At 34.8% G+C, this 13,351-nt stretch overlaps 1 long non-coding RNA gene across 1 annotated transcript; it reads left to right on the forward strand.

Annotated features, from left to right (window-relative positions):
* The first annotated feature begins 230 nt into the window (after positions 1-230).
* LOC148953016 (uncharacterized) lies at positions 231-9,686 on the forward strand. The gene is made up of 3 exons (XR_016141690.1): positions 231-349; positions 4,393-4,459; positions 9,546-9,686. It is a non-coding gene; the product is annotated as an uncharacterized LOC148953016 (long non-coding RNA).
* The last annotated feature ends 3,665 nt before the right edge of the window (positions 9,687-13,351 follow it).

Below are 13,351 nucleotides of genomic sequence, written 5' to 3' on the forward strand. Positions count from 1 at the left end.
GCTAAACGGAAAGCAGGTCGTCCCCGTCTGGGGTGGGAGGACGTCATAAAGAAGGATTTAAGGGAAATGGGAACTTCGTGGGCGGGTGTAAAAAGGGAGGCTTTATGACGCATCATTGTTATTTTGAGGTTGTGATAAAAATAAAGGAGTCTACTTCTATTGGGAAAATCCCTTGCTACGCCCTTGATCGTTCCCTATTTCTTTAAAATTATTATTTATATTTGTTTTTTAGGTTTCACTGCAAGCACTGTTGGCGAAGAGAAACGGTATAATCCGCGACTTACCAAGGGAAAAGACGAGTTTACTACCATTATGAATAACTTAAATCTACCATATCCCAAAAAAATAGGTAAGCTGCATCTTTTAACTAGTAAATGGGGGAGGAAGCAACGAAAGAGTAAAAGCACTCGATTTTTCCTTTTTTTGTCAATGAAAATTAATGACCAAATTTAAGCAAAATTTCAAATCCTGGAATTTTGATCAACTTTAAAAAATGCAACAATGGCTCTGATTATTCGGTAAAGTAAATCTAAAGCCACATACGTATATATAGGATTCCATTTGCCGAGGGGATGGGGCGTTTTCATCAAATCACTAGAAAAAACGTCGAATAATATGAACATTATGGAGAATTAAACATATCGGGTTTTGCGGGAGCCGGACTTTAATACCCCTCCTCATATGTACTTCCCTGCTAGGAGTAAGGTTTCAATTTTTCTGGGGAAACTGAGGTCTATATTTGAATTTTCATTTCTTAAGATTCTGAAAGTAAACGTTTGTAATTTTAATCGTATGCACCGTAAAACTGGTGCCTACGGAATTGTGGCAATGTCTGGCCGAGGAATATCTGTAGTTAAGGTGTCATACATTCAGAATTTGTATATTTAAAAAAATTTGTTCATTCTTTAAAAATAAATAAAAGGATGAATAAAAGAGGTCATTTCTTTGTATGCTCTTGTTTTCAATTATTGAATGCTAGAAAAGAATAAATGTAAAGAATATGTAAACGTAGTTAGCCCATTTCCTCCATCTTATACTTAACTAAGAGATGCGTAAAAAAAAGAAAAATCGCAGCGTATACTGTTTTGCGAGGAGAGGAGAAAAGATGATTTTCCCCCTTCCCCCAAAAGTATAAGGCCCCTCACCCCCCTTCAATGAAAAGAGACACTTTCTTTCACAGTCCCCGCTCGATTCCCTGGCCGTGAGACAATACGAGGTATAGTTGCCAAACTGCATATAGGAATCTTCATCTTTAAAGGAAGCCTATGGATCGTATCAATATAACGAGACGATAGCGTATTGTCCTTAAGCCAAAAAAGCGCATACTCACTTATGAGCATCAAAATTCACTAAAGCCGCGTTTTCAGGCTCAGCGGGTTCGAACACGGGTTGTTCTCGTCTAGTCTAGAGTTTCTAGTTTTTCGTCTAATTTCGTCTAGATTCAGCGGGTTTGAAGTTTCAACCCCGTGTTTGATGCACTAGACGCACTAATGCACAATGCTTGATGCACTAGACGAGAAGAACAACCCGTGTTCGAAGACGGGTGGTTCACGGATCAGCGGGTTCGAACATGGGTTGTTCTCGTCTAGTGCATCAAGCTTTGTGGATCAGTGCATCTAGTGCATCAAAAACGGGGTTGAAACTTCAAACCCGCTGAATCTAGACGAAAAACTAGAAACTCTAAACTAGACGAGAACAACCCGTGTTTGAACCCGCTGAGCCTGAAAACGCAGCTTAATATGCGTGAAGTGCCGGATCTGATCTAGACTCTTCTGGAAGACTTTCCAGTCTATACGATCTGTAGCATTATGTCAGCATCTTGACAATTTCTATATTGATTGTTTAATAAAAATGAAAAGAAAAATTCGAGAATTAGGAGCTTCTCAATGTTGTATATTAAGCGTTTCAGGGTCAGGTTCGTTTCTGAAATTTCGTGAATTAAAAAAAAGAAGAATTTTCGAGGGAAAACATCTCATGAAAAAACCCGTATTTCCTAAATCAGGTTGGTAAAAAAAGAATATGGATATACGTATGAAATGACGGGATAAGAAACGTAAAACAAAACAGAGAACAAAATTACAATTACGCAAACGAAACTGAGGAATCTTCAATTTTGAATCAATCAAACATAAGTTAGGAATCTTTCAATATTTTAATCGCTTCAATCTTCTATTTAAGCTAACTTAGTTTTAAACTTAGTAAAAGTTATATGTAAATGAAGTTGAGTGAATTTACTGATTATACTATCCAGATATTAGAGGAACAAATTGGACGAATACCGAAAAAGAATGCTTTTGGTGAAAGGCGTAGACTATATAGGTAGGGACTGGGGTCGGCCCTCTGAGAACGTCTAAATATATTCTGTAAAACTGTGGTCATGCGGAAATTGAGATAAAAAAAGATGAAACATTTCTGAAAGTTCCTAGGAACTATTTTTTTTATGAAAACTACTTTGTAGAATTTATAGATTTAGAAAATAATATTGACTTTCTTTTCCTTCTATAGGTCGTCCCATGAGTCTGCCCAAAAATAAATGAAAGGAGAAAAATATAACAACGATTAAAACTATGGATAATACAGACAATAAAACTTATTGTAAGGTTATGTTTGTTTCAGTGTTTTACTAAAAGTCCTATTTGCTTTTGATTTTTGCTTTCATCAATTTTCAAACAGAAAGGAAACGGCATCTAATAAATTATTCCTTTTTAAAAATACATTTCTTGTCAAAAATACTGAATTTAGGTCGTTTCAAAAATTTCATTTTGAGCATCTTATTTTAAGCGAATGACTTTTCAAGTTACTAATATGTGCTTGAAACCAACGGTATTTTGGAACTTATCTAGTAGCACATTCTGAGTGAATATGAAGTCTAATATAGTGCTATCTACATTTGATATATATTTTAACATTGATTCAAATCTGGATCAAGGAAAATACATTTTGGTACAATAATTATCCGTTTAAGACGATTGAGATTGATATGGCTGACATGGCAAGTCATTTCTTCTTTTCTTAAGTCCGGAGATTCTTAGAAAGATCCGAAGATCAGATTTTGAACAATTTTATACGCAAATATTTGTTGAAATAGATGGCGCTGTTGTTATTTACATTTAAGCTTACCTTGAAGGGATAGACATACAGACTTTTATGAAATTTTTCAGAACGATTGTGGAGTACGTTGGAGTTAACATGTTATTTTTATACATGAGTTGGAAATTTATACACTGTTCATTTTCTTTGTTTGAAACTTGAGGATTCCGTTTTGAAAGTTCGTACCAAATTACATGTTTCTAAACCAAACTGATATGTTTCTATTGAGGTTAACCAATACATGAAAGAGGGTAAATCTGTCTTGCACTGCCATTTGTTCATTTTTTCATTCTGTTTGTAATATTTCGTGTAAGTACAACCTTCCACTTAAAAAATCCCCCCTCTCCAGGATGGTCTGTTGACAAATTCTAGTAAATTTTGACTGGTGTAGGAAATCAGCGCCAGGTTGTATCCAGCTTCCTTTATTTGTAAGCTACACCATTTTTTTTAAATTAAGCTCTATGCTTCTCTGGGGTAAAATTCTATTTCTTAACATATCCCTACCAATGCTCTGCCCCCTTACCCCCCCCCCCCCCTAGAAAAAATTAGGATGTGGGCTTGATAACTCTGGATTCAGTAAGATTTAATTTAAAACGTATAGTGAAAAAACGTGTTATCGTAAGAAGTCATTTGTGTATTTAGAAGAAACCTCCTAGAAGCCGAAAGGAGTCTATTATTGATCCCAGGTTCTATTTTTCAGAAGAAGAAGAAGAAGTTACATTTTAAGTTGCTTCAAAAGGAATATATTAAAATAAGCTAAAAAATTAAATCGACGGTTTTGAAAAAAAGACAGTTTACTTAGTTGAATGATTTTCAGACGATGTTTCCAGTATTTTTTTCCTTTATTTGCGACATCTCAGAAGAAACCAAAATATCTTTATGTTTACTTATTCTTTTTTTTACAATATAACAGCTTTGCTGCATAAAAGATAAAAGATATCCTTAGGGAAGTTCATCAAGCAATTCAAGGTATTTATTTTGGCCAACTTTGGAATGCATGAGCTAATTCACAAATACGTAGAAAACACGCTAAGACCACAACCGCGGACAGGTCGTCCGCAGTTGCGGTGGGAGGATGTCGTAAAGAAAGATTTAAGGGAAATGGGAACTTCCTGGGAGGCTGTAAAGAAGGAGGCTTTGAAAAGACTAGGAGGGAGGAGGAGAGTAAATAACGGTGTTGGTCTCAGGTGGCTTGGTGCTACAGTGAGTTATTAGTACTAGTAGTAGCATTACGTAATGATAGTTGAAAACAGGTATTTCTTGGTTAAAAAATAACATTAACTGAATCGTTTTTTTTCTCAGATGAGTCATTACCCGCAAATAAATTGTGTGGTTTACAAGATCTTCCTGATCATTTGAAGTTCTAACTGTAAGTACTACCATATCTCCATCATTTGATAGAATATGGGTGTATCTATAATTTTCAAATATTATGGTTCATCGCTCGAAAGTTGATATGATTTGTTTACTTATGTCCTATATTTGCAAACGACGGAATATATGTAATGATTTGGTAATGATATATAAAAATTAGATGAAAAGTGTATTGCCTAAAAACTTAGTCTTTATTAATTTAAAAAGATGTCACTGCATTGTCGCTTAAAGAGCCATTAATAATTTCATTTTTACAGCTAAGATAATTGGTATCATCAATGCTCTTGAGACACGTTACTTTTGAATGTGGTGATTTCAATAGTGCAGTTTAAATTTCGATCCGACACTATTATCGTGGGGTTTCAGGGCTTTTCTTCGAAATTCGAATAATATTTTTTTGCCATAAATTTCTACCATTAAGAATAGTCGAAATGAAAAATGGCATTCAAATGGCAAATCTTTCTGACTTGAAATTTTTTTTTCAAAGCGCATTTATAAATTTCAGTTGTTATTGGCTAGAGATAACACTTTACTAGGTTACGTCTGACCCCGCAACCATAATTATTAAAAACAATTGCAACTTTTTTTTTTTTCGACAGGGATATAACCTGTTAACTTCTAAATAAAGTTATTCTCCTCGTGAAAGTAAATGAAAAAGTTGTGATACGGCATCTTCCCTAGCTTATAAATATTGGAACAGCCAGTCAAAACATTGGAAACAAGCAAAATCTAAACTTTAAGAACAAAATTAGCCAAAGCAGGTTTTCAGCTGTGGCCACTCCAGAGTGCGTGGCAAACCGATAAGAAAGGAGAATAATAAGGATTCAAAAATAGGAGTGAAAGGTAACGAATGTGGCTCTCGACTTTACAGTCCCTACTGGCGATGCTGATCTCCGATTCGCGGCCCTTCAGGCAGAAAGTGTAATAGGGGGAGGGCTGGAGGCCAGCATTCCTGTGCTTTCATGCACCCTTCCTGTTTATCTTCCCTAGATTTCTCCAGGTACTGATATAGAGCTGGTTCGACTTTGGCTGAGCTTACAGAGTGACGCCACTGAACCCGGTTCCCATCCAAATAACCAGTCACACCTGGACTGGAATCTCCGTCCTCGCCGACAGAGGCTTTCAGGTCTAGGCTTGGCTAATCAACTAGAAGTGCCATTCACAAAGTAGCATCGACCAGGAGAACTAAGAAATTTGAAATAAATTTCATCTGTAGTGATTACCGTTTTAATTTCTGTTATTCAAATAAATTTAACCTGGTATTTTCTGTGAGTAGGGTGATCATTTTGTCTTTTTAACTTTTTTAATTAATTACGAAATTTTCAAAGCTAGATTAGTATGAAGACCACTGGCTACTTTATAAAAATATGTACACAAACATCTACTGTATTCTTTTGATAAAACTTTTTTTTTGTCTTTGGCTTAATGTAAAGCATAAGTAAAAACGAGAGAAAAAATGCTGCAAATGTTTTTTTTTATGAGTTTCTATAATGAGCTTAATGATTTTAGTCGGTAATGCTAATTGTCTTTGGTTCTTTGGTTTTATTCTTAGATTTTCTTGTCTTTTCTTTTGTTATCATTTTGTCATACTCTTTGGGCCATTAATATACCCGAGATTATGTAGACTGGATGTATATTTACCCATATGTTTTTATTAGTTGAAGCAAGTTTTGTATAATTTTTCTTATAGGTATAATGCGACAAGCTGTTGGCTTACCGCTCACTTTGGTAAGAAATAAAAAATAAAAAATTTAATTATTGTACTTAACTGTTATTCCGTTAATGGTTAAAAGTCGTTATTTCGACAACAGTTAAAACCCAAACAACTTTTTTTCAACCTATTGTTTATTCTGTTAAAATAGCTAAACAAAATTTTTATAAGTTTTTTCAACTTCATTCGGTGCTTCCGCACGATTTTCATGAATATCGTACGCTCAAAAATTAGATCTTACGACCTATTGATAAATACTGATGTTCTGATTTTTGTCAATTTCAAACGAAACTTTGACTAATGAAGTTTGGATGTTGGAAAAATGGCCCACAGAGGACTATTAGCTCATATAGTCTATAGCTCATTTGAACTTATAAAGCACTAATTGCTGACCTTGAACCATACCAACTCAAAAGAAGAGCTAGTTTTTCAAATGAAATTGAAAAACGATCTTAAAGCTTAAAATGATCAGCAAATATAATTGCCAATAAAATATAATATTGAATTGCAACCAATATAACAATTGGTTTATTGCTAGTAACTTTGTTAGCTTTTAGCTTTTATTCAATAAAAACAATTTATTGAATATAATTTTATTGTTTCTCATCAGATAAATCTCGATTTTTGAGTTTAAGATTTTTTCAATCAAGTAGATGGAATGAACCGTTTGTGCTGAATAGGGAATAATTGAATAGCCACATTGTTTTACTTTCTCTTATGCAGTGGTAAAGGATTCCATCAGTGAGTCAGGAGTAAACTGATCTTATTTATTCTGTTTCTTTATGCATAGGTTATAATAAAAAAAATGGAAAGCTACATCTCCCCTATTTATGTTGAAATTTGAGGGTAAAAGTTTTGCTGCAATTCAGTCCAAAACTATAGACCAATTTTAACACGGTTGCGCGTAGGCAAAAAACTAGAATATATTGATGTATTCCGCTTATTAAAGCCAATGAGGGCAACGCTTTATGCGGTTTTCAAAACTTATTCAGGACCACATGTATTAAAATGTTCACAGACTTTTTCTACCGGTATTTTGTCTAGTGATTTTGCTTGATTTACGAAAAAGAGAAATAGAGCCACTGACCGTTTTGGATAAATAGCAGACAAAAAAAAAGAAAAAAAGCGAACTGCTTTGTGAATATTATTGCTAAGTTTTAAGAAAGAATAGTTTTTTAACTTGCTACATTTATAAAACCGGGGACAAAATCACACTTTTCTGAGCAAAGAACATAAATTCCGTGATCTATATTTTTTCGAAAAAATCGAAGATGTGTCAGGATGTTTCAATAATCTGCAGTTTTTTCAATAATCTTGCATATAAAACTTATTTGACTTTAGAATCTGGGTATTTTAAAATTGCGTAAAATTCTTTTGTTTACGTGAATTTTTCCGGTGAAGATTCAATCTAGGATGGTGTTGTTAAAGGTATCCGCTATAAAATAATAATAAAATATTTATAATGACCATGTGACCAACCTAACCAAACCTGTCTCAATAACCCGCAGTTTTTATATAATATTCTTTCTAAATTTATATTTTGGGTATTTTAAAGCTACTGGAAAATTTATTTTGTTTGCGAGAATTTTCCCAATGAAAGTTTTTTTTTAGGATGATGTGGATGTGGCCAAAAGATATCGAATATATAAATAATAATCAAATGTCTATAATGACAATGGATATTTTTGCGCCAAATTAGATGTAAATATTTTGCTATGTGTTTTGCAATAAAGCAATGAGGTAATACATTTTAATTTAAAAGTGATGTAATTCTCCAAGTCTTCTAAATTCATCTATAAAATTTCATCTTAATACAGTGTAGCAGGTAGATATGGAAGGTCTTTTTCATGTAATTAAAAGTCGTTTTAAAAGGAATTTTCTAGCTTCGAAGTAAATTGTTTTATTGGGGACTTAAATTTTTTTTTCTATAAATAGGCCAATAGAGAATTCAATTCATTTATTAGAATATCAGTATATATCAAACTGATACCTCGTGAGTTCAAGTTCAGAAAAAATAAACTGTAGAGATTTTGGGTACCAAAGCTAAGAGATTAAAATTAATTCCCTTACTTTCGATTATAACTTACTAAGACCCGTATGCAATCGCCGGGCAAGTGTATTAAAATAGATATAAGAACTTTTGGTAAAACAGTACACTGACAACAATAAAAAAACCATGTGAATTTGATTCAATACATAAATTAAAGGAAAACCATTTTCAGAGCTTTTAGGCATTCACGTGCGTAGTGAAGGAAGGGGTCTTTTGGGACCGACCTTCCCCTCTCTTAGCCCCCGAAATCTCAGTAATTTGTATGATTATTTTGCAAAAGTGTATTGTTTTCTAAATAATTTACATATTTTTTGTTCTAAATCTAACCCCCTTGCGCAAACATAAGCACGTGAGGGACATCAGCAAATAATGAATTTGACTTAACTTTGACTTACTTGACTTTTGTCCCGGACGTCCTCATGGGTCGCAATGGGGCCATCTCCTTTTCACGTTCATAAATCAGTTTCTCAAATGACGCTCGGTTGTCAGCTTGTTTCAGAAGGCATAGGGGCTCACCACCGAAGCTGTCTTGCCATCTCTTCCTAGGTCTTCCAGGTTGGCGGCTACCATGGACCCTTCCTTCAAAGGTAGCTTTTGGCAGGTGTGATTTTTCCATTTGGTGTATTTGACCCAGCTACCTGACTTGCTGTAGTTGCACTTTCCGAAGAATCGTAGTTTCCCGCTTCAGTTGCCTTCAAAGGTCTTCCTTGGAAATTCTGTCAAGATACATTACACCAGCCTCACGGCTGAGGTATCTAGTCTCAAAGGCCGAAACAAACTGATGAATCTACTTGTTGAAATTAAAGGAATTTGCCTCTAAATTACTTGGACTATCTGTCTTGGCTTTTCTCTGTCTACAATTACCCAGCGTCTTGATGCAACCTACGCAACCTATTGCAAAATACTTGATAACTTCAATTCAAAATCAATTTAGGACTTTCGACCAGTCACGTACGCTGTGAAGAGAGGGCGGCTTTGAACTCGGCGTGCTCCTCTCTTATCTCCCGGAATTTCAATACTTTGTCTGATTTATCGCGAAAGTCTGTTATTTCTTACATAACCTGTATATTTTTTTTTTTTAATCCAACCCCTCTCATTAACTTACATACGTGTCTACTACCGCAAGCAATGAAAGATATTGATTAGTGCACGGATTGGATCATACTTCTTAAGGGCACTGAAGAATATTGAATTTTAGTTATGCTGTATTACTGGCACCTATAAAATGCTAAAATGTTGTACTTGTTTTTCTTAGTAATTGATAAGAGTTCACAGTTTCAGTTTCGTAAACCGTTGGTTTCTTACATTCTATCGTTACAGGTAATGCTGGCTCTTCAAACTCACTTCATCATGACATGTCAAATTATGGATTCAAAGCACGGTCATATAAAGCAATAATGTTATTTTGTTTTTCCTGTTTCAATTGTTTGTTTTTAGACCTGTATAAATGTATATGTAACATTTAATGTCTTTGGTTTTGTTTTCAGATTTCATGATATTTTTGGAATGAAAGATGCTTATTCGTATTATCACCCCCCCCCCTCTGTACCTACAAGCTGTGAAAAAAAGACATAGTTGACAAATATACAAATTGGTGATTTGTATTATGCTGAAAGGATCCTTTATATGAATGACGATCTGGATGTTCTTGTATTTGCTAAAGTCCTTTCTGTTTAGGCATGGAGAATGTATCCTTGGTGTCTTTTGTATTGGAGTAGTTTGTTCTAGATAATACCATCAAACAGAGTTAGCAGGACATGAAAAGCCTCGTCTGTGATTGTGTTCTACACACTAAACGCTAAGACAGAAGAAACTTGAAACAATGGTGGTCGGGTGTGATCTGTGACAGGGGAACATATTGCACATAAGTGCAAATAAATAACATGATATGATCCCCAATCCCCATAACAAACTGATTTTTTTTTTTTACAATTAATTTAATATTCAAGATTCGTTTATTTATAACAGCTTTCATAGTATTGGCAAAAGCCTCAACTAAATTACGCTATCTCTTACAGCACAGGAAAAAAAAAACTAAGCATGATTAATGACACTTGTATAAAACGGAATAAAAGAACTACTGAATCGATTTGTTCTGCATCTTATTGGCTTGAACTTTTTGATGTTTTAAGTATTTGCTGTGTGTGCAATGAGAGAAAACAAAAACATGCTGTGTTTTCACTAGCAAAGAGCGACTGTCCAAATTTACACATGGGATAGAATCTTCGTTCTCTCGGCGTTGGTATTTTCAACGTTGCAGGTGCAGTTGTATACATGTGGCGGAGCCCAGTATGGTTTTTGTCGCCCGTTTTGAACAGCCTCAAGATCGTCACTTAAGAAGTCAATCTTGTGCACCCATGTTCCTCAAACAGAGCACGCCTATTCTAACAAGGGAATCTATTCTGGAAAGTGGACTGTTTCACCACTGTTTCACATCATTTGAATGAAATTAAAAGGAGAGAAATCTGTCAGAAAAAATGGTATACGAATTATTGGTGGTTCCAACCCTCCAGTGCTCCTCCCTCAAGCCCATCAGCCTTTTTTAATAACACATGGTCATTTAATGATTTAAGGTCATTTAAAGCTGATGGGCTTTGGCACTTTGAATCATTATCCTAAGAAGAACTAACTAAAATTTGTGTTATGCTAGAAGACAGTTTGCGGTCTATTGAAAGAGTGAGAAGTATTCATTCAAGATTCAAGGATTGTTAGATTGTTCCAATGAATGCAAATTTAAGTAGATTTAAAAAATCATTAAATGACCATGTTTTATTAACAAAGGCTGATGGGCTTTGGCACTTTGAATCTCTTACCCAGATTTTGTTGCGTAACATCCACAATATTAGTACAGCAGCCGACATTTCCAGTTAGATATTGCCAAAACAGCATAGTAGTTAGTTTTAAATTATAGAAATTAAATATTAAATTATTCATTATCGAAATTAATTATTGAACATCAAGCCTAAATTTCAATGCAAACTTGAGTAAATTAACTTAACAAGCAAATTCAATCGTTACAAAACCAATACGTGACTTGTAATGCAATACATCACAAAAAATTTAATTATAATGCAATTGTGGAGTACAACTTTTATTGAGATTGGAGGTATTCAGACAAATTAAACGATTTGGAGGAGAGAAATTTTTACTTTGAAACATATTTCTTCTTTAAACTACTTCCTCATTGGTTGCCTGTTCTTGGAAAAAACTATACAGTTAAAATCAGGGAACATACACAATTTCACACTGTTTCTTTTACCAGAACCGGTTCTCCTGCATGTCGTCATGACATCACTTATCCTTAGCTCGGACTTTTAGCAGGATTGACACCGTTGGTGATTTATCACCATTTTTTCCTCTTGTTGTTTTAGGTTAATCTTGTGATTTTTAGTGATTTTCTTGTTTAATTTAGTGATTTTCTACAAAAGTTGTTGGCATTCAGTTATTGACATGTATGATTGGTTTAACTGTCATTCTGAAGTGAAAGAGTCGGTGACTTTTGTATCTTGGGTCTTTTTGTATTTTGTAGTACAAAGCAATGGCGTTATTTTGGGCTTGTCTGTGTCCGTTTGGAATTGGGGTTCGGTATCTGTGATTATAGATGCGATCAGCAAATTTGAAGACTAGATCAGGGGTCTCATCAAAGGAGCCAGGGTAATAAGATTTATTGCTGTTTTTCCGATAATTCAGCTTAGGCTTGTCCCACTATTATTTTCCAGACAGAAAAAAATATACAAAAAATTAGCACCATTTGAGTGATTTTTTTTTCAGAGCTAAAGCTTACCATTAAAGATGCCAGCTTTCACATGGGTAGTAAAAACCCTCAAAAGCTAGAGCTCGATTTAAAGACAGCTGTACTGCAACTATTAGTTTTAATAGAAAATCAGGAAAGCTAAAATAAAAGATTATGTAAAGTAAAAGGTAAAATAATAGGGAAATAAATAAAAAAGCAGCATAGGTCTGCTGCAAAGTACTACTGTTATTTGCCCTCCAATCACTTTCGACTATTAAAAAGGATGCTAGCCCTCTCAATTCCCGATCCAATGAGCCCTTTTTGAAGTTTCTCCCTTTCTAGGGGGGGGGGGGTACCCGGTTTCCCCCCCCCCCCCCCCCAAGGTTGACCATTTCGAACCTCAAGAAAGCAGTTGTTGATTGACGAGTTAGAGTCACTGTCGCATACCCAAAAAGTATAGTAGCTTCGTCTGGTTCATATACTACAAGCTTCGGAGGAAACACTCAAAAGCTAGAGTTTGATTTAAGGACACTGGTTTGAATCGAAAATCAGAAAAGCTAAAGTAAAAGATTATGCAAAGTAAAAGGTAAAATAGTAAGGAAATAAACAAAAAGGCAGCCGAAGTCTAGGATAGCGGCTCTTTTAATGGAGAAATGCTAGAAAAAAAGAGAGAATTCTTTTGGCTACTAATTTTATGTTTATTTCCATGTTTTTTTTCACATTTTTGACAATTCACCCCCCCCCCTCTCTAGTGATGTCTTATACTCATAGGAGATATAAAAACTAACCAAAAACTGATGGATTTATAACTTTATAATATACGACCAGTATCAAAGAATCATATTTCCTTGTTTTTTCCCCATTTTTATGTGTTTTTGAATCAGTTTTAATAAATTATTACGTTAGTTTTTACGGCCCAAGGCTATGTGAGGCCATTAGGGGGGGGGAGATGAATTCGTTTTACTCAAAGATTTTTTCTGGGGGGGGGGGTCTACATAAGAAAACTCAAAAACACATAAAAAATTTGTTTATATCATTGATGTTACGTTTTTACGAGTCAGACAAACAGTTCGGGGGGGGGGGGGGTCAAACCCCCTAACTCCTCCCCACTGGGTACGGACTGGATCTTACCTCATAGTGCCACGTGTCTTATAGGTGTAAAGTCTATCATTATTGAGCGTCAACTTCACACAACTTTGCTAAAGCAACAGCAAAACCAAGTTTTGGTGATTTTTAGTCGATTATTTACAGGTTTTGGCGATTTACATTTCTACCTTCCTAAGAACTACAAAAAGTCAGTTTTAGGGGTGGGGGGGGGGTTCTAAAGTGGAAACACCGCCTGACTCAGACAGGCGGTGTTTAACGAAACGAAACGTTTTTTAACGAAAAAAAA

This window comes from Artemia sp. Qi Xiang Cuo, chromosome 4 (genome assembly GCF_049724085.1).
Source record: "Artemia sp. Qi Xiang Cuo chromosome 4, ASM4972408v1, whole genome shotgun sequence".
NCBI lineage: Eukaryota > Metazoa > Arthropoda > Branchiopoda > Anostraca > Artemiidae > Artemia > Artemia sp. Qi Xiang Cuo.